This window comes from Cinclus cinclus, chromosome 17 (genome assembly GCF_963662255.1).
Source record: "Cinclus cinclus chromosome 17, bCinCin1.1, whole genome shotgun sequence".
NCBI lineage: Eukaryota > Metazoa > Chordata > Aves > Passeriformes > Cinclidae > Cinclus > Cinclus cinclus.
The window spans coordinates 14815719-14841903 of record NC_085062.1 but is presented as its reverse complement, the minus strand read 5'-3'; positions in this window follow the sequence as shown (position 1 = coordinate 14841903).

Genomic DNA, 26185 nt, shown 5'->3' with positions numbered 1-26185 from the left:
ATTGGTGTCACAAGGGATCATTAGATTGTTAGCCTCCATTGGGTCACAATGGATCCTTGCTTCTCTTAACCCCTGTGGTGTCACAATGCATCCCATGCCCTTTTAGGCCACTTGATGTCACAATGAATTATTTGATTCTTGGCCTCCATGGTGGCATAATTGTACCAGGTTTTACTTGGGCCCCATGCTTTCACAATTCATCCCTGCCCCTTTTAGGCCCATTGGTGTCACAAGGGATCATTAGATTGTTAGCCTGCATTGGGTCACAATGGATCCTTGCTTCTCTTAACCCCTGTGGTGTCACAATGCATCCCATGCCCTTTTAGGCCACTTGATGTCACAATGAATCTTTTGATTCTTGGCCTCCATGGTGGCGTAATTGTACCAGGTTTTAATTGGGCCCCATGCTTTCACAATACATCCCTGCCCCTTTTAGGCCCATTGGTGTCAAAAGGGATCATAAGATTGTTAGCCTGCATTGGGTCACAATGGATCCTTGCTTCTCTTAACCCCTGTGCTGTCACAATGCATCCCATGCCCTTTTAGGCCACATGATGTCACAATGAATCATTTGATTCTTGGCCTCCACGGTGGCATAATAGATCCTTGCTTCTATTGGTCCCCGTGCTGTAACAATACATCCCTGGCCCTTTTTATAACCCCTGGTGCCACAAGGGATCATTAGATTATTAGCCTGCATTGGGTCACAATGGTTCCTTAATTCTCTTAACCTCTGTGGTGTCAAAATGCATCCCATGCCCTTTTAGGCCACTTGATGTCACAATGAATCATTTGATTCTTGGCCTCCATGGTGTCATAATGGTTCCTTGTTTCTATTGGGCCCCATGATTTCACAATACATCCCTGCCCCTTTTAGGCCCATTGGTGTCAAAAGGGATCATTAGATTGTTAGCCTCCATTGGGTCACAATGGATCCTTGCTTCTCTTAACCCCTGTGGTGTCACAATGCATCCCATGCCCTTTTAGGCCACTTGATGTCACAATGAATTATTTAATTCTTGGCCTCCATGGTCGCATAATTGTACCAGGTTTTACTTGGGCCCCATGCTTTCACAATTCATCCCTGGCCCTTTTAGGCCCATTGGTGTCACAAGGGATCATTAGATTGTTAGCCTGCATTGGGTCACAATGGTTCCTTGCTTCTCTTAACCCCTGTGCTGTCACAATGCATTCCAAGCCCTTTTAGGCCACTTGGTCTTACAATGAACCATTTGATTCTTGGCCTTCATGGTGTCATAATGGTTCCTGGTTTCTATTGGGCCCCATGCTGTCACAATTCATCCCTGGCCCTTTTACGCCCCCTGGTGTCAAATGGGATCCTGGGATTATTAGCCTCCATTGGGTCACAATGGATCCTTGCTGCTCTTAACCCCTGTGGTGTCACAATGCATCCCATGCCCTTTTAGGCCACTTGATGTCACAATGAATCATTTGAATCTTGGCCTCCACGGTGGCATAATAGATCCTTGCTTCTATTGGTCCCCGTGCTGTAACAATCCATCTCTGGCCCTTTTTATACCCCCTGGTGCCACAAGGGATCATTAGATTGTTAGCCTGCATTGGGTCACAATGGTTCCTTGCTTCTCTTAACCTCTGTGGTGTCACAATGCATTCCAAGCCCTTTTAGGCCACTTGGTCTTACAATGAACCATTTGATTCTTGGCCTTCATGGTGTCATAATGGTTCCTTGCTTCTATAGGTCCCCATGCTGTCAGAGTCCATCCGTGGTCCTTTTGCGCCCCCTGGTGTCAAAAGGGATTCTTAGATTATTAGCCTGCATTGGGTCACAATGGTTCCTTGCTTCTCTTAACCCCTGTGGTGTCACAATGCATCCCATGCCCTTTTAGGCCACTTGATGTCACAATGAATCATTTGATTCTTGGCCTCCATGGTGGCGTAATTGTACCAGGTTTTACTTGGGCCCCATGCTTTCACAATACATCCCTGCCCCTTTTAGGCCCATTGGTGTCACAAGGGATCATTAGATTGTTAGCCTGCATTGGGTCACAATGGTTCCTTGCTTCTCTTAACCTCTGTGGTGTCACAATGCATCCCATGCCCTTTTACGCCACTTGATGTCACAATGAATCATTTGATTCTTGGCCTCCATGGCGGCATAATAGATCCTTGCTTCTATTTGTCCCCGTGCTGTAACAATTCATCCCTGGCCCTTTTAGGCCCATTGGTGTCACAAGGTATCCTTAGATTGTTAGCCTGCATTGGGTCACAATGGTTCCTTGCTTCTCTTAACCTCTGTGGTGTCACAATGCATCCCATGCCCTTTTAGGCCACGTGATGTCACAATGAATCATTTGATTCTTGGCCTCCATGGTGTCATAATGGTTCCTTGTTTCTATTGGGCCCCATGCTGTCACAATTCATCCCTGGCCCTTTTACGCCCCCTGGTGTCAAATGGGATCCTGGGATTTTTAGCCTCCATTGGGTCACAATGGATCCTTGCTTCTCTTAACCCCTGTGGTGTCACAATGCATCCCATGACTTTTAGGCCACTTGATGTCACAATGAATCATTTGATTCTTGGCCTCCATGGTGGCATAATAGATCCTTGCTTCTATTGGTCCCCGTGCTGCAACAATCCATCCCTGGGCCTTTTTATACCCCCTGGTGCCGCAAGGGATCATTAGATTGTTAGCCTGCATTGGGTCACAATGGTTCCTTGCTTTTCTTAACCTCTGTGGTGTCACAATGCATCCCAAGCCCTTTTAGGCCACTTGATGTCACAATGAACCATTTGATTCTTGGCCTTCATGGTGTCATAATGGTTCCTTGCTTCTATAGGTCCCCATGCTGTCAGAGTCCTTCCGTGGTCCTTTAGCGCCCCCTGGTGTCAAAAGGTATTATTAGAGTGTTAGCCTGCATTGGGTCACAATGGTTCCTTGCTTCTCTTAACCCCTGTGCTGTCACAATGCATCCCATGCCCTTTTAGGCCACCTGATGTCACAATGAATCATTTGATTCTTGGCCTCCATGGTGGTGAAATTGTACCAGGTTTTAATTGGGCCCCATGCTTTCACAATACATCCCTGCCCCTTTTAGGCCCATTGGTGTCAAAAGGAATTATTAGATTGTTAGCCTCCATTGGGTCACAATGGATCCTTACTTCTCTTAACCCCTGTGGGGTCACAATGCATCCCATGCCCTTTTAGGCCACATGATGTCACAAGGAATTATTTGATTCTTGGCCTCCATGGCGGCATAATAGATCCTTGCTTCTATTGGTCCCCGTGCTGTAACAATTCATCCCTGGCCCTTTTAGGCCCATTGGTGTCACAAGGGATCATTAGATTGTTAGCCTCCATTGAGTCACAATGGATCCTTGCTTCTCATAACCCCTGTGGTGTCACAATGCATCCCATGCCCTTTTAGGCCACATGATGTCACAATGAATTATTTGATTCTTGGCCTCCATGGGGGCATAATAGATCCTTGCTTCTATTGGTCCCCGTGCTGTAACAATCTATCCCTGGCCCTTTTTATACCCCCTGGTGCCACAAGGGATCATTAGATTGTTAGCCTGCATTGGGTCACAATGGTTCCTTGCTTCTCTTAACCTCTGTGGTGTCACAATGCATTCCAAGCCCTTTTAGGCCACTTGGTCTTACAATGAACCATTTGATTCTTGGCCTTCATGGTGTCATAAGGGTTCCTTGCTTCTATAGGTCCCCATGCTGTCAGAGTTCATCCGTGGTCCTCTTGCGCCGCCTGGTGTCAAAAGGGATTCTTAGATTGTTAGCCTGCATTGGGTCACAATGGTTCCTTGCTTCTCTTAACCCCTGTGGTGTCACAATGCATCCCATGCCCTTTTAGGCCACTTGATGTCACAATGAATCATTTGATTCTTGGCCTCCACCGTGGCATAATAGATCCTTGCTTCTATTGGTCCCCGTGCTGTAACAATCCATCCCTGGCCCTTTTTATAACCCCTGGTGCCACAAGGGATCATTAGATTGTTAGCCTGCATTGGGTCACAATGGTTCCTTGCTTCTCTTAACCTCTGTGGTGTCACAATGCATCCCATGCCCTTTTAGGCCACTTGATGTCACAATGAACCATTTGATTCTTGCCCTTCTTGGGGTCATAATTGTTCCTTGCTTCTATAGGTCCCCATGCTGTCAGAGTCCATTCGTGGAACTTTTGCGCCCCCTGGTGTCAAAAGGGATTCTTAGATTGTTAGCCTGCATTGGGTCACAATGGTGCCTTGCTTCTCATAACCCCTGTGGTGTCACAATGCATCCCATGCGCTTTTAGGCCACATGATGTCACAATGAATTATTTGATTCTTGGCCTCCATGGTGGCATAATAGATCCTTGCTTCTATTGGTCCCCGTGCTGTAACAATCCATCCCTGGCCCTTTTTATACCCCCTGGTGCCACAAGGGATCATTAGATTGTTTGCCTGCATTGGGTCACAATGGTTCCTTGCTTCTCTTAACCTCTGTGGTGTCACAATGCATTCCAAGCCCTTTTAGGCCACTTGGTCTTACAATGAACCATTTGATTCTTGGCCTTCATGGTGTCATAATGGTTCCTTGCTTCTATAGGTCCCCATGCTGTCAGAGTTCATCAGTGGTCCTCTTGCGCCTCCTGGTGTCAAAAGGGATTCTTAGATTGTTAGCCTGCATTGGGTCACCATGGTTCCTTGCTTCTCTTAACCCCTGTGGTGTCACAATGCATCCCATGCCCTTTTAGGCCACTTGATGTCACAATGAATCATTTGATTCTTGGCCTCCATGGTGGCATAATTGTACCAGGTTTTACTTGGGCCCCATGCTTTCACAATTCATCCCTGCCCCTTTTAGGCCCATTGGTGTCACAAGGGATCATTAGATTGTTAGCCTGCATTGGGTCACAATGGTTCCTTGCTTCTCTTAACCTCTGTGGTGTCACAATGCCTTCCAAGCCCTTTTAGGCCACTTGGTCTCACAATGAATCATTTGATTCTTGGCCTCCATGGTGTCATAATGGTTCCTTGCATCTATAGGTCCCCATGCTGTCAGAGTTCATCCGTGGTCCTTTTGCGCCCCCTGGTGTCAAAAGGGATTCTTAGATTGTTAGCCTGCATTGGGTCACCATGGTTCCTTGCTTCTCTTAACCCCTGTGGTGTCACAATGCATCCCATGCACTTTTAGGCCACATGATGTCACAATGAATCATTTGATTCTTGGCCTCCATGGCGGCATAATAGATCCTTGCTTCTATTGGTCCCCGTGCTGTAACAATTCATCCCTGGCCCTTTTAGGCCCATTGGTGTCACAAGGGATCATTAGATTGTTAGCCTGCATTGGGTCACAATGGTTCCTTGCTTCTCTTAAGCTCTGTGCTGTCAGAATGCATCCCATGCCCTTTTAGGCCACTTGATGTCACAATGAATCATTTGATTCTTGGCCTCCATGGTGGCGAAATTGTACAGGTTTTAATTGGTCCCCATGCTTTCACAATATATCGCTGCCCCTTTTTGGCCCATTGGTGTCAAAAGGGATCATTAGATTGTTAGCCTGCATTGGGTCACAATGGATCCTTGCTTCTCTTAACCCCTGTGCTGTCACAATGCATCCCATGCCCTTTTAGGCCACATGATGTCACAATGAATCATTTGATTCTTGGCCTCCACGGTGGCATAATAGATCCTTGCTTCTATTGGTCCCCGTGCTGTAACAATCCATCCCTGGCCCTTTTTATACCCCCTGGTGCCACAAGGGATCATTAGATTATTAGCCTGCATTGGGTCACAATGGTTCCTAAATTCTCTTAACCTTTGTGGTGTCAAAATGCATCCCATGCCCTTTTAGGCCACTTGATGTCACAATGAATCATTTGATTCTTGGCCTCCATGGTGTCATAATGGTTCCTTGTTTCTATTGGGCCCCATGATTTCACAATACATCCCTGCCCCTTTTAGGCCCATTGGAGTCACAAGGGATCATTAGATTGTTAGCCTGCATTGGGTCACAATGGATCCTTGCTTCTCTTAACCCCTGTGCTGTCACAATGCATCCCATGCCCTTTTAGGCCACTTGATGTCACAATGAATTATTTGATTCTTGGCCTCCATGGCGGCATAATAGATCCTTGCTTCTATTGGTCCCCGTGCTGTAACAATCTATCCCTGGCCCTTTTTATACCCCCTGGTGCCACAAGGGATCATTAGATTGTTAGCCTGCATTGGGTCACAATGGTTCCTTGCTTCTCTTAACCTCTGTGGTGTCACAATGCATTCCAAGCCCTTTCTAGCCACTTCATGTCACAATGAACCATTTGATTCTTGGCCTTCATGGTGTCATAATGGTTCCTTGATTCTATAGGTCCCCATGTTGTCAGAGATCATCCGTGGTCCTTTTGCGCCCCCTGGTGTCAAAAGGGATTCTTAGATTGTTAGCCTGCATTGGGTCACAATGGTTCCTTGCTTCTCTTAACCTCTGTGGTGTCACAATGCATCCCATGCCCTTTTAGGCCACTTGATGTCACAATGAATCAATTGATTCTTGGCCTCCATGGTGGCATAATTGTACCAGGTTTTACTTGGGCCCCATGCTTTCACAATTCATCCCTGCCCCTTTTAGGCCCATTGGTGTCACAAGGGATCATTAGATTGTTAGCCTGCATTGGGTCACAATGGTTCCTTGCTTCTCTTAACCTCTGTGGTGTCACAATGCATCCCATGCCCTTTTAAGCCACTTGATGTCACAATGAATCATTTGATTCCTGGCCTCCATGGTGGTGTAATTGTACCAGGTTTTACTTGGGCCCCATGCTTTCACAATTCATCCCTGCCCCTTTTAGGCCCATTGGTGTCACAAGGGATCATTAGATTGTTAGCCTGCATTGGGTCACAATGGTTCCTTGCTTCTCTTAACCTCTGTGGTGTCACAATGCATCCCATGCCCTTTTAGGCCACTTGATGTCACAATGAATCATTTAAATCTAGGCCTCCATGGTGGCGTAATTTTACCAGGTTTTAATTGGGCCCCATGCTTTCACAATACATCCCTGCCCTTTTAGGCCCATTGGCGTCAAATGGGATCATTAGATTGTTAGCCTGCATTGGGTCACAATGGATCCTTGCTTCTCTTAACCCCTGTGCTGTCACAATGCATCCCATGCCCTTTTAGGCCACATGATGTCACAATGAATTATTTGATTCTTGGCCTCCATGGCGGCATAATAGATCCTTGCTTCTATTGGTCCCCGTGCTGTAACAATCCATCCCTGGCCCTTGTTATACCCCCTGGTGCCACAAGGGATCATTAGATTGTTAGCCTGCATTGGGTCACAATGGTTCCTTGCTTCTCTTAACCTCTGTGGTGTCACAATGCATTCCAAGCCCTTTTAAGCCACTTGGTCTTACAATGAACCATTTGATTCTTGGCCTTCATGGTGTCATAATGGTTCCTTGCTTCTATAGGTCCCCATGCTGTCAGAGATCATCCGTGGTCCTTTTGCGCCCCCTGGTGTCAAAAGGGATTCTTAGATTGTTAGCCTGCATTGGGTCACAATGGTTCCTTGCTTCTCTTAACCCCTGTGGTGTCACAATGCATCCCATGCCCTTTTAGGCCACTTGATGTCACAATGAATCAATTGATTCTTGGCCTCCATGGTGGCATAATAGTACCAGGTTTTACTTGGGCCCCATGCTTTCACAATTCATCCCTGCCCCTTTTAGGCCCATTGGTGTCACAAGGGATCATTAGATTGTTAGCCTGCATTGGGTCACAATGGTTCCTTGCTTCTCTTAACCTCTGTGGTGTCACAATGCATCCCATGCCCTTTTAGGCCACTTGATGTCACAATGAATCATTTGATTCTTGGCCTCCATGGTGTCATAATGGTTCCTTGTTTCTATTGGGCCCCATGCTGTAACAATTCATCCCTGGCCCTTTTACGCCCCCTGGTGTCAAATGGGATCCTGGGATTTTTAGCCTCCATTGGGTCCCAATGGATCCTTGCTTCTCTTAACCCCTGTGCTGTCACAATGCATCCCATGCCCTTTTAGGCCACTTGATGTCACAATGAATCATTTGATTCTTGGCCTCCATGGTGGCATAATAGATCCTTGCTTCTATTGGTCCCCGTGCTGTAACAATCCATCCCTGGCCCTTTTTATACCCCCTGGTGCCACAAGGGATCATTCGATTGTTAGCCTGCATTGGGTCACAATGGTTCCTTGCTTCTCTTAACCTCTGTGGTGTCACAATGCATGCCAAGCCCTTTTAGGCCACTTGATGTCACAATGAATCATTTGATTCCTGGCCTTCCTGGTGTCATAATGGTTCCTTGCTTCTATAGGTCCCCATGCTGTCAGAGTCCATCCGTGGTCATTTTGCGCCCCCTGGTGTCAAAAGGGATTCTTAGATTGTTAGCCTGCATTGGGTCACAATGGATCCTTGCTTCTCTTAACCCCTGTGCTGTCACAATGCATCCCATGCCCTTTTAGGCCACATGATGTCACAATGAATTATTTGATTCTTGGCCTCCAAGGCGGCACAATAGATCCTTGTTTCTATTGGTCCCAGTGCTGTAACAATTCATCCCTGGCCCTTTTAGGCCCATTGGTGTCACAAGGGATCATTAGATTGTTAGCCTCCATTGGGTCACAATGGATCCTTGCTTCTCTTAACCCCTGTGGTGTCACAATGCATCCCATGCCCTTTTAGGCCACTTGATGTCACAAGGAATTATTTGATTCTTGGCCTCCATGGTGGCATAATTGTACCAGGTTTTATTTCGGCCCCATGATTTCACAACCCATCCCTGCCCATTTTAGGCCCATTGTTGTCACAAGGGATCATTAGATTGTTAGCCTGCATTGGGTCACAATGGATCCTTGCTTCTCTTAACCCCTGTGGTGTCACAATGCATCCCATGCCATTTTAGGCCACTTGATGTCACAATGAATCATTTGATTCTTGTCCTCCACGGTGGCGAAATTGTACCAGGTTTTAATTGGTCCCCATGCTTTCACAATATATCGCTGCCCCTTTTTGGCCCATTGGTGTCAAAAGGGATCATTAGATTGTTAGCCTGCATTGGGTCACAATGGTTCCTTGCTTCTCTTAACCTCTGTGGTGTCACAATGCCTTCCAAGCCCTTTTAGGCCACTTGATGTCACAATGAATCATTTGATTCTTGGCCTCCCTGGTGTCCTAAATGTTCCTTGTTTCTATTGGGCCCCATGCTGTCAGAGTCCATCCGTGGTCCTTTTCGCCCCCTGGTGTCAAAAGGGATTCTTAGATTGTTAGCCTGCATTGGGTCACAATGGATCCTTGCTTCTCTTAACCCCTGTCGTGTCACAATGCATCCCATGCCCTTTTAGGCCACTTGATGTCACAATGAATCATTTGATTCTTGGCCTTCATGGTGGTGTAATTGTACCAGGTTTTACTTGGGCCCCATGCTTTCACAATTCATCCCTGGCACTTTTAGGCCCATTGGTGTAAACAAGGGATCATTAGATTGTTAGCCTGCATTGGGTCACAATGGTTCCTTGCTTCTCTTAACCTCTGTGGTGTCACAATGCCTTCCAAGCCCTTTTAGGCCACTTGGTCTCACAATGAATCATTTGATTCTTGGCCTTCGTGGTGTCATAATGGTTCCTTGCTTCTATAGGTCCCCATGCTGTCAGAGTTCATCCGTGGTCCTTTTGCGCCCCCTGGTGTCAAAAGGGATTCTTAGATTGTTAGCCTGCATTGGGTCACCATGGTTCCTTGCTTCTCTTAACCCCTGTGCTGTCACAATGCATCCCATGCCCTTTTAGGCCACTTGATGTCACAATGAGTCATTTGATTCTTGGCCTCCATGGTGGCGTAATTGTACCAGGTTTTAATTGGGCCCCATGCTTTCACAATACATCCCTGCCCCTTTTAGGCCCATTGGTGTCAAAAGGGATCATTAGATTGTTAGCCTCCATTGGGTCACAATGGATCCTTAATTCTCTTAACCCCTGTGCTGTCACAATGCATCCCATGCCCTTTTAGGCCACATGATGTCACAATGAATTATTTGATTCTTGGCCTCCATGGCGGCATAATAGATCCTTGCTTCTATTGGTCCCCGTGCTGTAACAATTCATCCCTGGCCCTTTTAGGCCCATTGGTGTCACAAGGGATCATTAGATTGTTAGCCTGCATTGGGTCACAGTGGTTCCTTGGTTCTCTTAACCTCTGTGGTGTCACAATGCATCCCATGCCCTTTTAGGCCACTTGATGTCACAATGAATCATTTGATTCTTGGCCTCCATGGTGGCATAATAGATCCTTGCTTCTATTGGTCCCCGTGCTGTAACAATCTATCCCTGGCACTTTTTATACCCCCTGGTGCCACAAGGGATCATTAGATTGTTAGCCTGCATTGGGTCACAATGGTTCTTTGCTTCTCTTAACCTCTGTGGTGTCACAATGCATTCCAAGCCCTTTTAGGCCACTTGGTCTTACAATGAACCATTAGATTCTTGGCCTTCATGGTGTCATAATGGTTCCTTGCTTCGATAGGTCCACATGATGTCAGAGTTCATCCGTGGTCATTTTGCGCCCCCGGGTGTCAAAAGGGATTCTTAGATTGTTAGCCTGCATTGGGTCACAATGGTTCCTTGCTTCTCTTAACCCCTGTGCTGTCACAATGCATCCCATGCCCTTTTAGGCCACTTGATGTCACAATGAATCATTTGATTCTTGGCCTCCATGGTGGCATTATTGTACCAGGTTTTATTGGGCCCCATGCTTTCACAATTCATCCCTGCCCCTTTTAGGCCCATTGGTGTCACAAGGGATCATTAGATTGTTAGCCTGCATTGGGTCACAATGGATCCTTGCTTCTCTTAACCTCTGTGGTGTCACAATGCATCCCATGCCCTTTTAGGCCACTTGATGTCACAATGAATCATTTGATTCTTGGCCTCCATGGTGGCGTAATTGTTCCTGGTTTTAATTGGGCCCCATGCTTTCACAATACATCCCTGCCCCTTTTAGGCCCATTGGTGTCAAAAGGGATCATTAGATTGTTAGCCTCCATTGGGTCACAATGGATCCTTAATTCTCTTAACCCCTGTGCTGTCACAATGCATCCCATGCCCTTTTAGGCCACATGATGTCACAATGAATTATTTGATTCTTGGCCTCCATGGCGGCATAATAGATCCTTGCTTCTATTGGTCCCCGTGCTGTAACAATTCATCCCTGGCCCTTTTAGGCCCATTGGTGTCACAAGGGATCATTAGATTGTTAGCCTGCATTGGGTCACAATGGTTCCTTGTTTCTCTTAACCCCTGTGGTGTCACAATGCATCCCATGCCCTTTTAGGCCACTTGATGTCACAATGAATCATTTGATTCTTGGCCTCCATGGTGTCATAATGGTTCCTTGTTTCTATTGGGCCCCATGCTGTCACAATTCATCCCTGCCCCTTTTACGCCCCCTGGTGTCAAATGGGATCCTGGGATTATTAGCCTCCATTGGGTCACAATGCATCCTTACTTCTCTTAACCCCTGTGGTGTCACAATGCATCCCATGCCCTTTTAGGCCACTTGATGTCACAATGAATCATTTGATTCTTGGCCTCCATGGTGGCATAATTGTACCAGGTTTTATTGGGCCCCATGCTTTCACAATTCATCCCTGACCCTTTTAGGCCCATTGGTGTCACAAGGGATCATTAGATTGTTAGCCTGCATTGGGTCACAATGGTTCCTTGCTTGTCTTGACCTCTGTGGTGTCACAATGCATTCCAAGCCCTTTTAGGCCACTTGGTCTTACAATGAACCATTTGATTCTTGGCCTTCATGGTGTCATAATGGTTCCTTGCTTCTATAGGTCCCCATGCTGTCAGAGTCCATCCGTGGTCCTTTTGCGCCCCCTGGTGTCAAAAGGGATTCTTAGATTGTTAGCCTGCATTGGGTCACAATGGTTCCTTGCTTCTCTTAACCCCTGTGGTGTCACAATGCATCCCATGGCCTTTTAGTCCACTTGATGACACAATGAATCATTTGATTCTTGGCCTTCGTGGTGGTGTAATTGTACCAGGTTTTACTTGGGCCCCATGCTTTCACAATTCATCCCTGCCCCTTTTAGGCCCATTGGTGTCACAAGGGATCATTAGATTGTTCGCCTGCATTGGGTCACAATGGTTCCTTGCTTCTCTTAACCTCTGTGGTGTCACAATGCATCCCATGCCCTTTTAGGCCACATGATGTCACAATGAACCATTTGATTCTTGGCCTTCATGGTGTCATAATGGTTCCTTGCTTCTATAGATCCCCATGCTGTCAGAGTCCTTCCGTGGTCCTTTAGCGCCCCCTGGTGTCAAAAGGTATTATTAGATTGTTAGCCTGCATTGGGTCACAATGGTTCCTTGCTTCTCTTAACCCCTGTGCTGTCACAATGCATCCCATGCCCTTTTAGGCCACCTGATGTCACAATGAATCATTTGATTCTTGGCCTCCATGGTGGTGAAATTGTACCAGGTTTTAATTGGGCCCCATGCTTTCACAATACATCCCTGCCCCTTTTAGGCCCATTGGTGTCAAAAGGGATCATTAGATTGTTAGCCTCCATTGGGTCACAATGGATCCTTACTTCTCTTAACCCCTGTGGTGTCACAATGCATCCCATGCCCTTTTAGGCCACATGATGTCACAATGAATTATTTGATTCTTGGCCTCCATGGCGGCATAATAGATCCTTGCTTCTATTGGTCCCCGTGCTGTAACAATTCATCCCTGGCCCTTTTAGGCCCATTGGTGTCACAAGGGATCATTAGATTGTTAGCCTGCATTGGGTCACAATGGATCCTTGCTTCTCTTAACCCCTGTGCTGTCACAATGCATCCCATGCCCTTTTAGGCCACTTGATGTCACAATGAATCATTTGATTCTTGGCCTTCATGGTGGCATAATAGATCCTTGCTTCTATTAGTCCCCGTGCTGTAACAATCCATCCCTGGCTCTTTTTATACCCCCTGGTGCCACAAGGGATCATTAGATTGTTAGCCTGCATTGGGTCACAATGGTTCCTTGCTTCTCTTAACCTCTGTGGTGTCACAATGCATGCCAAGCCCTTTTAGGCCACTTGGTCTTACAATGAACCATTTGATTCTTGGCCTTCATGGTGTCATAATGGTTCCTTGCTTCTATAGGTCCACATGATGTCAGAGTTCATCCGTGGTCATTTTGCGCCCCCGGGTGTCAAAAGGGATTCTTAGATTGTTAGCCTGCATTGGGTCACAATGGTTCCTTGCTTCTCTTAACCCCTGTGCTGTCACAATGCATCCCATGCCCTTTTAGGCCACTTGATGTCACAATGAATCATTTGATTCTTGGCCTCCATGGTGGCATAATTGTACCAGGTTTTATTGGGCCCCATGCTTTCACAATTCATCCCTGCCCCTTTTAGGCCCATTGGTGTCACAAGGGATCATTAGATTGTTAGCCTGCATTGGGTCACAATGGATCCTTGCTTCTCTTAACCTCTGTGGTGTCACAATGCATCCCATGCCCTTTTAGGCCACTTGATGTCACAATGAATCATTTGATTCTTGGCCTCCATGGTGGCGTAATTGTTCCTGGTTTTAATTGGGCCCCATGCTTTCACAATACATCCCTGCCCCTTTTAGGCCCATTGGTGTCAAAAGGGATCATTAGATTGTTAGCCTCCATTGGGTCACAATGGATCCTTAATTCTCTTAACCCCTGTGCTGTCACAATGCATCCCATGCCCTTTTAGGCCACATGATGTCACAATGAATTATTTGATTCTTGGCCTCCATGGTGTCATAATGGTTCCTTGTTTCTATTGGGCCCCATGCCTTCACAATACATCCCTGCCCCTTTTAGGCCCATTGGTGTCACAAGGGATCATTAGATTGTTAGCCTGTATTGGGTCACAATGGAACCTTGCTTCTCTTAACCCCTGTGCTGTCACAATGCATCCCATGCCCTTTTAGGCCACTTGATGTCACAATGAATCATTTGATTCTTGGCCTCCATGGTGGCATAATTGTACCAGGTTTTATTGGGCCCCATGCTTTCACAATTCATCCCTGACCCTTTTAGGCCCATTGGTGTCACAAGGGATCATTAGATTGTTAGCCTGCATTGGGTCACAATGATTCCTTGCTTGTCTTGACCTCTGTGGTGTCACAATGCATTCCAAGCCCTTTTAGGCCACTTGGTCTTACAATGAACCATTTGATTCTTGGCCTTCATGGTGTCATAATGGTTCCTTGCTTCTATAGGTCCCCATGCTGTCAGAGTCCATCCGTGGTCCTTTTGCGCCCCCTGGTGTCAAAAGGGATTCTTAGATTGTTAGCCTGCATTGGGTCACAATGGTTCCTTGCTTCTCTTAACCCCTGTGGTGTCACAATGCATCCCATGGCCTTTTAGTCCACTTGATGACACAATGAATCATTTGATTCTTGGCCTTCGTGGTGGTGTAATTGTACCAGGTTTTACTTGGGCCCCATGCTTTCACAATTCATCCCTGCCCCTTTTAGGCCCATTGGTGTCACAAGGGATCATTAGATTGTTCGCCTGCATTGGGTCACAATGGTTCCTTGCTTCTCTTAACCTCTGTGGTGTCACAATGCATCCCATGCCCTTTTAGGCCACATGATGTCACAATGAACCATTTGATTCTTGGCCTTCATGGTGTCATAATGGTTCCTTGCTTCTATAGATCCCCATGCTGTCAGAGTCCTTCCGTGGTCCTTTAGCGCCCCCTGGTGTCAAAAGGTATTATTAGATTGTTAGCCTGCATTGGGTCACAATGGTTCCTTGCTTCTCTTAACCCCTGTGCTGTCACAATGCATCCCATGCCCTTTTAGGCCACATGATGTCACAATGAATTATTTGATTCTTGGCCTCCATGGCGGCATAATAGATCCTTGCTTCTATTGGTCCCCGTGCTGTAACAATTCATCCCTGGCCCTTTTAGGCCCATTGGTGTCACAAGGGATCATTAGATTGTTAGCCTGCATTGGGTCACAATGGTTCCTTGTTTCTCTTAACCCCTGTGGTGTCACAATGCATCCCATGCCCTTTTAGGCCACTTGATGTCACAATGAATCATTTGATTCTTGGCCTCCATGGTGTCATAATGGTTCCTTGTTTCTATTGGGCCCCATGCTGTCACAATTCATCCCTGCCCCTTTTACGCCCCCTGGTGTCAAATGGGATCCTGGGATTATTAGCCTCCATTGGGTCACAATGCATCCTTACTTCTCTTAACCCCTGTGGTGTCACAATGCATCCCATGCCCTTTTAGGCCACTTGATGTCACAATGAATCATTTGATTCTTGGCCTCCATGGTGGCATAATTGTACCAGGTTTTATTGGGCCCCATGCTTTCACAATTCATCCCTGACCCTTTTAGGCCCATTGGTGTCACAAGGGATCATTAGATTGTTAGCCTGCATTGGGTCACAATGGTTCCTTGCTTGTCTTGACCTCTGTGGTGTCACAATGCATCCCATGCCCTTTTAGGCCACTTGATGTCACAATGAATCTTTTGATTCTTGGCCTCCATGGTGGCGTAATTGTACCAGGTTTTAATTGGGCCCCATGCTTTCACAATACATCCCTGCCCCTTTTAGGCCCATTGGTGTCAAAAGGGATCATTAGATTGTTAGCCTGCATTGGGTCACAATGGATCCTTGCTTCTCTTAACCCCTGTGCTGTCACAATGCATCCCATGCCCTTTTAGGCCACATGATGTCACAATGAATCATTTGATTCTTGGCCTCCACGGTGGCATAATAGATCCTTGCTTCTATTGGTCCCCGTGCTGTAACAATCCATCCCTGGCCCTTTTTATACCCCCTGGTGCCACAAGGGATCATTAGATTATTAGCCTGCATTGGGTCACAATGGTTCCTTAATTCTCTTAACCTCTGTGGTGTCAAAATGCATCCCATGCCCTTTTAGGCCACTTGATGTCACAATGAATCATTTGATTCTTGGCCTCCATGGTGTCATAATGGTTCCTTGTTTCTATTGGGCCCCATGATTTCACAATACATCCCTGCCCCTTTTAGGCCCATTGGTGTCAAAAGGGATCATTAGATTGTTAGCCTCCATTGGGTCACAATGGATCCTTGCTTCTCTTAACCCCTGTGGTGTCACAATGCATCCCATGCCCTTTTAGGCCACTTGATGTCACAATGAATTATTTAATTCTTGGCCTCCATGGTCGCATAATTGTACCAGGTTTTACTTGGGCCCCATGCTTTCACAATTCATCCCTGGCCCTTTTAGGCCCATTGGTGTCACAAGGGATCATTAGATTGTTAGCCTGCATTGGGTCACAATGGTTCCTTGCTTCTCTTAACCCCTGTGCTGTCACAATGCATTCCAAGCCCTTTTAGGCCACTTGGTCTTACAATGAACCATTTGATTCTTGGCCTTCATGGTGTCATAATGGTTCCTTGTTTCTATTGGGCCCCATGCTGTCACAATTCATCCCTGGCCCTCTTACGCCCCCTGGTGTCAAATGGGATCCTGGGATTATTAGCCTCCATTGGGTCACAATGGATCCTTGCTGCTCTTAACCCCTGTGGTGTCACAATGCATCCCATGCCCTTTTAGGCCACTTGATGTCACAATGAATCATTTGAATCTTGGCCTCCACGGTGGCATAATAGATCCTTGCTTCTATTGGTCCCCGTGCTGTAACAATCCATCCCTGGCCCTTTTTATACCCCCTGGTGCCACAAGGGATCATTAGATTGTTAGCCTGCATTGGGTCACAATGGTTTCTTGCTTCTCTTAACCTCTGTGGTGTCACAATGCATCCCATGCCCTTTTAGGCCACTTGGTCTTACAATGAACCATTTGATTCTTGGCCTTCATGGTGTCATAATGGTTCCTTGCTTCTATAGGTCCCCATGCTGTCAGAGTCCATCCGTGGTCCTTTTGCGCCCCCTGGTGTCAAAAGGGATTCTTAGATTATTAGCCTGCATTGGGTCACAATGGTTCCTTGCTTCTCTTAACCCCTGTGGTGTCACAATGCATCCCATGCCCTTTTAGGCCACTTGATGTCACAATGAATCATTTGATTCTTGGCCTCCATGGTGGCGTAATTGTACCAGGTTTTACTTGGGCCCCATGCTTTCACAATACATCCCTGCCCCTTTTAGGCCCATTGGTGTCACAAGGGATCATTAGATTGTTAGCCTGCATTGGGTCACAATGGTTCCTTGCTTCTCTTAACCTCTGTGGTGTCACAATGCATCCCATGCCCTTTTACGCCACTTGATGTCACAATGAATCATTTGATTCTTGGCCTCCATGGCGGCATAATAGATCCTTGCTTCTATTTGTCCCCGTGCTGTAACAATTCATCCCTGGCCCTTTTAGGCCCATTGGTGTCACAAGGGATCATTAGATTGTTAGCCTGCATTGGGTCACAATGGTTCCTTGCTTCTCTTAACCTCTGTGGTGTCACAATGCATCCCATGCCCTTTTAGGCCACTTGATGTCACAATGAATCATTTGATTCTTGGCCTCCATGGTGTCATAATGGTTCCTTGTTTCTATTGGGCCCCATGCTGTCACAATTCATCCCTGGCCCTTTTACGCCCCCTGGTGTCAAATGGGATCCTGGGATTTTTAGCCTCCATTGGGTCACAATGGATCCTTGCTTCTCTTAACCCCTGTGGTGTCACAATGCATCCCATGACTTTTAGGCCACTTGATGTCACAATGAATCATTTGATTCTTGGCCTCCATGGTGGCATAATAGATCCTTGCTTCTATTGGTCCCCGTGCTGCAACAATCCATCCCTGGGCCTTTTTATACCCCCTGGTGCCGCAAGGGATCATTAGATTGTTAGCCTGCATTGGGTCACAATGGTTCCTTGCTTTTCTTAACCTCTGTGGTGTCACAATGCATCCCAAGCCCTTTTAGGCCACTTGATGTCACAATGAACCATTTGATTCTTGGCCTTCATGGTGTCATAATGGTTCCTTGCTTCTATAGGTCCCCATGCTGTCAGAGTCCTTCCGTGGTCCTTTAGCGCCCCCTGGTGTCAAAAGGTATTATTAGAGTGTTAGCCTGCATTGGGTCACAATGGTTCCTTGCTTCTCTTAACCCCTGTGCTGTCACAATGCATCCCATGCCCTTTTAGGCCACCTGATGTCACAATGAATCATTTGATTCTTGGCCTCCATGGTGGTGAAATTGTACCAGGTTTTAATTGGGCCCCATGCTTTCACAATACATCCCTGCCCCTTTTAGGCCCATTGGTGTCAAAAGGAATTATTAGATTGTTAGCCTCCATTGGGTCACAATGGATCCTTACTTCTCTTAACTCCTGTGGTGTCACAATGCATCCCATGCCCTTTTAGGCCACATGATGTCACAAGGAATTATTTGATTCTTGGCCTCCATGGCGGCATAATAGATCCTTGCTTCTATTGGTCCCCGTGCTGTAACAATTCATCCCTGGCCCTTTTAGGCCCATTGGTGTCACAAGGGATCATTAGATTGTTAGCCTCCATTGGGTCACAATGGATCCTTGCTTCTCTTAACCCCTGTGCTGTCACAATGCATCCCATGCCCTTTTAGGCCACTTGATGTCACAATGAATCATTTGATTCTTGGCCTCCATGGTGGCATAATAGATCCTTCCTTCTATTGGTCATGGAGCTGTAACAATCTATCCCTGGCCCTTTTTATACCCCCTGGTGCCACAAGGGATCATTAGATTGTTCGCCTGCATTGGGTCACAATGGTTCCTTGCTTCTCTTAACCTCTGTGGTGTCACAATGCATTCCAAGCCCTTTTAGGCCACTTGGTCTTACAATGAACCATTTGATTCTTGGCCTTCATGGTGTCATAATGTTTCCTTGCTTCTATAGGTCCACATGATGTCAGAGTTCATCCGTGGTCCTTTTGCGCCCCCGGGTGTCAAAAGGGATTCTTAGATTGTTAGCCTGCATTGGGTCACAATGGTTCCTTGCTTCTCTTAACCTCTGTGCTGTCACAATGCATCCCATGCCCTTTTAGGCCACTTGATGTCACAATGAATCATTTGATTCTTGGCCTCCATGGTGTCATAATGGTTCCTTGTTTCTATTGGGCCCCATGCTGTAACAATTCATCCCTGGCCCTTTTACGCCCCCTGGTGTCAAATGGGATCCTGGGATTTTTAGCCTCCATTGGGTCACAATGGATCCTTGCTTCTCTTAACCCCTGTGCTGTCACAATGCATCCCATGCCCTCTTAGGCTACTTGATGTCACAATGAATCATTTGATTCTTGGCCTCCATGGTGTCATAATGGTTCCTTGCTTCTATAGGTCCCCATGCTGTCAGAGTCCATCCGTGGCCCTTTTGCGCCCCCAGGTGTCAAAAGGGATTCTTAGATTGTTAGCCTGCATTGGGTCACAATGGATCCTTGCTTCTCTTAACCCCTGTGCTGTCACAATTCATCCCATGCCCTTTTAGGCCACATGATGTCACAATGAATTATTTGATTCTTGGCCTCCATGGCGGCATAATAGATCCTTGCTTCTATTGGTCCCCGTGCTGTAACAATTCATCCCTGGCCCTTTTAGGCGCATTGGTGTCACAAGGGATCATTAGATTGTTAGCCTCCATTGGGTCACAATGGATCCTTGCTTCTCTTAACCCCTGTGGTGTCACAATGCATCCCATGCCCTTTTAGGCCACATGATGTCACAATGAATTATTTGATTCTTGGCCTCCATGGTGGCATAATTGTACCAGGTTTTAATTGGGCCCCATGCTTTCACAATACATCCCTGCCCCTTTTAGGCCCATTGGTGTCAAAAGGCATCATTAGATTGTTAGCCTGCATTGGGTCACAATGGATCCTTGCTTCTCTTAACCCCTGTGCTGTCACAATGCATCCCATGCCCTTTTAGGCCACATGATGTCACAATGAATTATTTGATTCTTGGCCTCCATGGCGGCATAATAGATCCTTGCTTCTATTGGTCCCCGTGCTGTAACAATTCATCCCTGGCCCTTTTAGGCCGATTGGTGTCACAAGGGATCATTAGATTGTTAGCCTGCATTGGGTCACAATGATTCCTTGCTTCTCTTAACCTCTGTGGTGTCACAATGCATCCCATGCCCTTTTAGGCCACTTGATGTCACAATGAATCATTTGATTCTTGGCCTCCATGGTGGCGGAATTGTACCAGGTTTTAATTGGGCCCCATGCTTTCACAATACATCCCTGCCCCTTTTAGGCCCATTGGTGTCAAAAGGGATCATTAGATTGTTAGCCTGCATTGGGTCACAATGGATCCTTGCTTCTCTTAACCCCTGTGCTGTCACAATGCATCCCATGCCCTTTTAGGCCACATGATGTCACAATGAATTATTTGATTCTTGGCCTCCATGGCGGCATAATAGATCCTTGCTTCTATTGGTCCCCGAGCTGTAACAATCCATCCCCGGCCCTTTATATACACCCTGGTGCAACAAGGGATCATTAGATTGTTAGCCTGCATTGGGTCACAATGGTTCCTTGCTTCTCTTAACCTCTTTGGTGTCACAATGCATTCCAAGCCCTTTTAGGCCACTTGGTCTTACAATGAACCATTTGATTCTTGGCCTTCATGGTGTCATAATGTTTCCTTGCTTCTATAGGTCCCCATGCTGTCAGAGTCCATCCGTGGTACTTTTGCGCCCCCTGGCATTAAAAGGTATCCTTAGATTGTTAGCCTGCATTGGGTCACAATGGTTCCTTGCTTCTCTTAACCTCTGTGCTGTCACAATGCATCCCATGCCCTTTTAGGCCACTTGATGTCACAATGAATCATTTGATTCTTGGCCTCCATGGTGGCTTAATTGTACCAGGTTTTAATTGGGCCCCATGCTTTCACAATACATCGCTGCCCCTTTTAGGCCCATTGGCGTAAAAAGGGATCATTAGATTGTTAGCCTGCATTGGGTCACAATGGATCCTTGCTTCTCTTAACGCCTGTGCTGTCACAATGCATCCCATGCCCTTTTAGGCCACATGATGTCACAATGAATTATTTGATTCTTGGCCTCCATGGCGGCATAATAGATCCTTGCTTCTATTGTTCCCCGTGCTATAACAATTCATCCCTGGCCCTTTTAGGCCCATTGGTGTCACAAGGGATCATTAGATTGTTAGCCTGCATTGGGTCACAATGGTTCCTTGCTTCTCTTAACCTCTGTGGTGTCACAATGCATCCAATGCCCTTTTAAGCCACTTGATGTCACAATGAATCATTTGATTCTTGGCCTCCATGGTGTCATAAAGGTTCCTTTTTTCTATTGGACCCCATGCTGTCACAATTCATCCCTGGCCCGTTTACGCCCCCTGGTGTCAAATGGGATCCTGGGATTATTAGCCTCCATTGGGTCACAATGCATCCTTGGTTCTCTTAACCCCTGTGCTGTCACAATGCATCCCATGCCCTTTAGGCCACTTGATGTCACAATGAATCATTTGATTCTTGGCCTCCACGGTGGCATAATAGATCCTTTATTCTATTGGTCCCCGTGCTGTAACAATCCATCCCTGGCCCTTTTTATACCCCCTGGTGTCACAAGGGATCATTAGATTGTTAGCCTGCATTGGGTCACAATGGTTCCTTGCTTTTCTTAACCTCTGTGGTGTCACAATGCATCCCATGCCCTTTTAGGCCACTTGATGTCACAATGAATCATTTGATTCTTGGCCTCCATGGTGTCATAATGGTTCCTTGTTTCTATTGGGCCCCATGCTGTCACAATTCATCCCTGGCCCTTTTACGCCCCCTGGTGTCAAATGGGATCCTGGGATTATTAGCCTCCATTGGGTCACAATGGTTCCTTGCTTCTCTTAACCCCTGTGGTGTCACAATGCATCCCATGCCCTTTTAGGCCACTTGATGTCACAATGAATCATTTGATTCTTGGCCTCCACGGTGGCGTAATTGTACCAGGTTTTAATTGGGACCCATGCTTTCACAATACATCCCTGCCCCTTTTAGGCGCATTGGTGTCAAAAGGGATCATTACATTGTTAGCCTCCATTGGGTCACAATGGATCCTTACTTCTCCTAACCCCTGTGGTGTCACAATGCATCCCATGCCCTTTTAGGGCACATGACGTCACAATGAATTATTTGATTCTTGGCCTCCATGGCGGCATAATAGATCATTGTTTCTATTGGTCCCCGTGCTGTAACAATGCATACCTGGCCCTTTTTATACCCCCTGGTGCCAGAAGGGATCATTAGATTGTTTGCCTGCATTGGGTCACAATGGTTCCTTGCTTCTCTTAACCTCTGTGGTGTCACAATGCATTCCAAGCCCTTTTAGGCCACTTGGTCTTACAATGAACCATTTGATTCTTGGCCTTCATGGTGTCATAATGGTTCCTTGCTTCTATAGGTCCCCAAGCTGTCAGAGATCATCCGTGGTCCTTTTGCGCCCCCTGGTGTCAAAAGGGATTCTTAGATTGTTAGCCTGCATTGGGTCACAATGGATCCTTGCTTCTCTTAACCCCTGTGCTGTCACAATGCATCCCATGCCCTTTTAGGCCACTTGATGTCACAATGAATCAATTGATTCTTGGCCTCCATGGTGGCATAATTGTACCAGGTTTTACTTGGGCCCCATGCTTTCACAATTCATCCCTGCCCCTTTTAGGCCCATTGGTGTCACAAGGGATCATTAGATTGTTAGCCTGCATTGGGTCACAATGGTTCCTTGCTTCTCTTAACCTCTGTGGTGTCACAATGCATCCCATGCCCTTTTAGGCCACTTGATGTCACAATGAATCATTTGATTCTTGGCCTCCATGGTGTCATAATGGTTCCTTGTTTCTATTGGGCCCCATGCTGTAACAATTCATCCCTGGCCCTTTTACGCCCCCTGGTGTCAAATGGGATCCTGGGATTTTTAGCCTCCATTGGGTCACAATGGATCCTTGCTTCTCTTAACCCCTGTGCTGTCACAATGCATCCCATGCCCTCTTAGGCTACTTGATGTCACAATGAATCATTTGATTCTTGGCCTCCATGGTGTCATAATGGTTCCTTGCTTCTATAGGTCCCCATGCTGTCAGAGTCCATCCGTGGCCCTTTTGCGCCCCCAGGTGTCAAAAGGGATTCTTAGATTGTTAGCCTGCATTGGGTCACAATGGATCCTTGCTTCTCTTAACCCCTGTGCTGTCACAATTCATCCCATGCCCTTTTAGGCCACATGATGTCACAATGAATTATTTGATTCTTGGCCTCCATGGCGGCATAATAGATCCTTGCTTCTATTGGTCCCCGTGCTGTAACAATTCATCCCTGGCCCTTTTAGGCGCATTGGTGTCACAAGGGATCATTAGATTGTTAGCCTCCATTGGGTCACAATGGATCCTTGCTTCTCTTAACCCCTGTGGTGTCACAATGCATCCCATGCCCTTTTAGGCCACTTGATGTCACAATGAATTATTTGATTCTTGGCCTCCATGGTGGCATAATTGTACCAGGTTTTAATTGGGCCCCATGCTTTCACAATACATCCCTGCCCCTTTTAGGCCCATTGGTGTCAAAAGGCATCATTAGATTGTTAGCCTGCATTGGGTCACAATGGATCCTTGCTTCTCTTAACCCCTGTGCTGTCACAATGCATCCCATGCCCTTTTAGGCCGCATGACGTCACAATGAATTATTTGATTCTTGGCCTCCATGGCGGCATAATAGATCCTTGCTTCTATTGGTCCCCGTGCTGTAACAATCCATCCCTGGCCCTTTTACGCCCATTGGTGTCACAAGGGATCATTAGATTGTTAGCCTGCATTGGGTCACAATGGTTCCTTGCTTCTCTTAACCTCTGTGGTGTCACAATGCATCCCATGGCCTTTTAGGCCACTTGATGTCACAATGAATCATTTGATTCTTGGCCTCCATCGTGTCATAATGGTTCCTTGTTTCTATTGGGCCCCATGCTGTCACAATTCATCCCTGGCCCTTTTACGCCCCCTGGTGTCAAATGGGATCCTGGGATTATTAGCCTCCATTGGGTCACAATGGATCCTTGCTTCTCTTAACCCCTGTGCTGTCACAATGCATCCCATGCCCTTTTAGGCCACTTGATGTCACAATGAATCATTTGATTCTTGGCCTCCACGGTGGCATAATAGATACTTGCTTCTATTGGTCCCCGTGCTGTAACAATCCATCCCTGGCCCTTTTTATACCCCCTGGTGCCACAAGGGATCATTAGATTGTTAGCCTGCATTGGGTCACAATGGTTCCTTGCTTCTCTTAACCCCTGTGGTGTCACAATGCATCCCATGCCCTTTTAGGCCACTTGATGTCACAATGAATCATTTGATTCTTGGCCTCCATGGTAGCATAATTGTACCAGGTTTTACTTGGGCCCCATGCTTTCACAATTCATCCCTGCCCCTTTTAGGCCCATTGGTGTCACAAGGGATCATTAGATTGTTAGCCTGCATTGGGTCACAATGGTTCCTTGCTTCTCTTAACCTCTGTGGTGTCACAATGCTTTCCATGCCCTTTTAGACCACTTGATGTCACAATGAATCATTTGATTCTTGGCCTCCATGGTGGCGTAATTGTACCAGGTTTTAATTGGGACCCATGCTTTCACAATACATCCCTGCCCCTTTTAGGCGCATTGGTGTCAAAAGGGATCATTACATTGTTAGTCTCCTTTGGGTCACAATGGATCCTTACCTCTCTTAACCCCTGTGGTGTCACAATGCATCCCATGGCCTTTTAGGCCACTTGATGTCACAATGAATCATTTGATTCCTGGCCTCCATGGTGGTGCAATTGTACCAGGTTTTACTTGGGCCCCATGCTTTCACAATTCATCCCTGCCCCTTTTAGGCCCATTGGTGTCACAAGGGATCATTAGATTGTTAGCCTGCACTGGGTCACAGTGGTTCCTTGCTTCTCTTAACCTCTGTGGTGTCACAATGCATCCCATGACATTTTAGGCCACTTGATGTCACAATGAATCATTTGATTCTTGGCCTCCATGGTGTCATAATGGTTCCTTGTTTCTATTGGGCCCCATGCTTTCACAATACATCCCTGCCCCTTTTAGGCCCATTGGTGTCAAAAGGGATCATTAGATTGTTAGCCTCCATTGGGTCACAATGGATCCTTACTTCTCTTAACCCCTGTGATGTCACAATGCATCCCATGCCCTTTTAGGCCACATGACGTCACAATGAATTATTTGATTCTTGGCCTCCATGGCGGCATAATAGATCCTTGCTTCTATTGGTCCCCGTGCTGTAACAATCCATCCCTGGCCCTTTTTATACCCCCTGGTGCCACAAGGGATCATTAGATTGTTTGCCTGCATTGGGTCACAATGGTTCCTTGCTTCTCTTAACCTCTGTGGTGTCACAATGCATTCCAAGCCCTTTTAGGCCACTTGGTCTTACAATGAACCATTTGATTCTTGGCCTTCATGGTGTCATAATGGTTCCTTGCTTCTATAGGTCCCCATGCTGTCAGAGATCATCCGTGGTCCTTTTGCGCCCCCTGGTGTCAAAAGGGATTCTTAGATTGTTAGCCTGCATTGGGGGACAATGGTTCCTTGCTTCTCTTAACCCCTGTGCTGTCACAATGCATCCCATGCCCTTTTAGGCCACTTGATGTCACAATGAATCAATTGATTCTTGGCCTCCATGGTGGCATAATTGTACCAGGTTTTACTTGGGCCCCATGCTTTCACAATCCATCCCTGCCCCTTTTAGGCCCATTGGTGTCAAATGGGATCCTGGGATTTTTAGCCTCCATTGGGTCACAATGGATCCTTGCTTCTCTTAACCCCTGTGCTGTCACAATGCATCCCATGCCCTCTTAGGCCACTTGATGTCACAATGAATCATTTGATTCTTGGCCTCCATGGTGTCATAATGGTTCCTTGTTTCTATTGGGCCCCATGCTGTCACAATTCATCCCTGGCCCTTTTACGCCCCCTGGTGTCAAATGGGATCCTGGGATTTTTAGCCTCCATTGGGTCACAATGGATCCTTGCTTCTCTTAACCCCTGTGGTGTCACAATGCATCCCATGCCCTTTTAGGCCACTTGATGTCACAATGAATCATTTGATACTTGGCCTCCACTGTGGCATAATAGATCCTTGCTTCTATTGGTCCCCGTTCTGTAACAATCCATCCCTGGCCCTTTT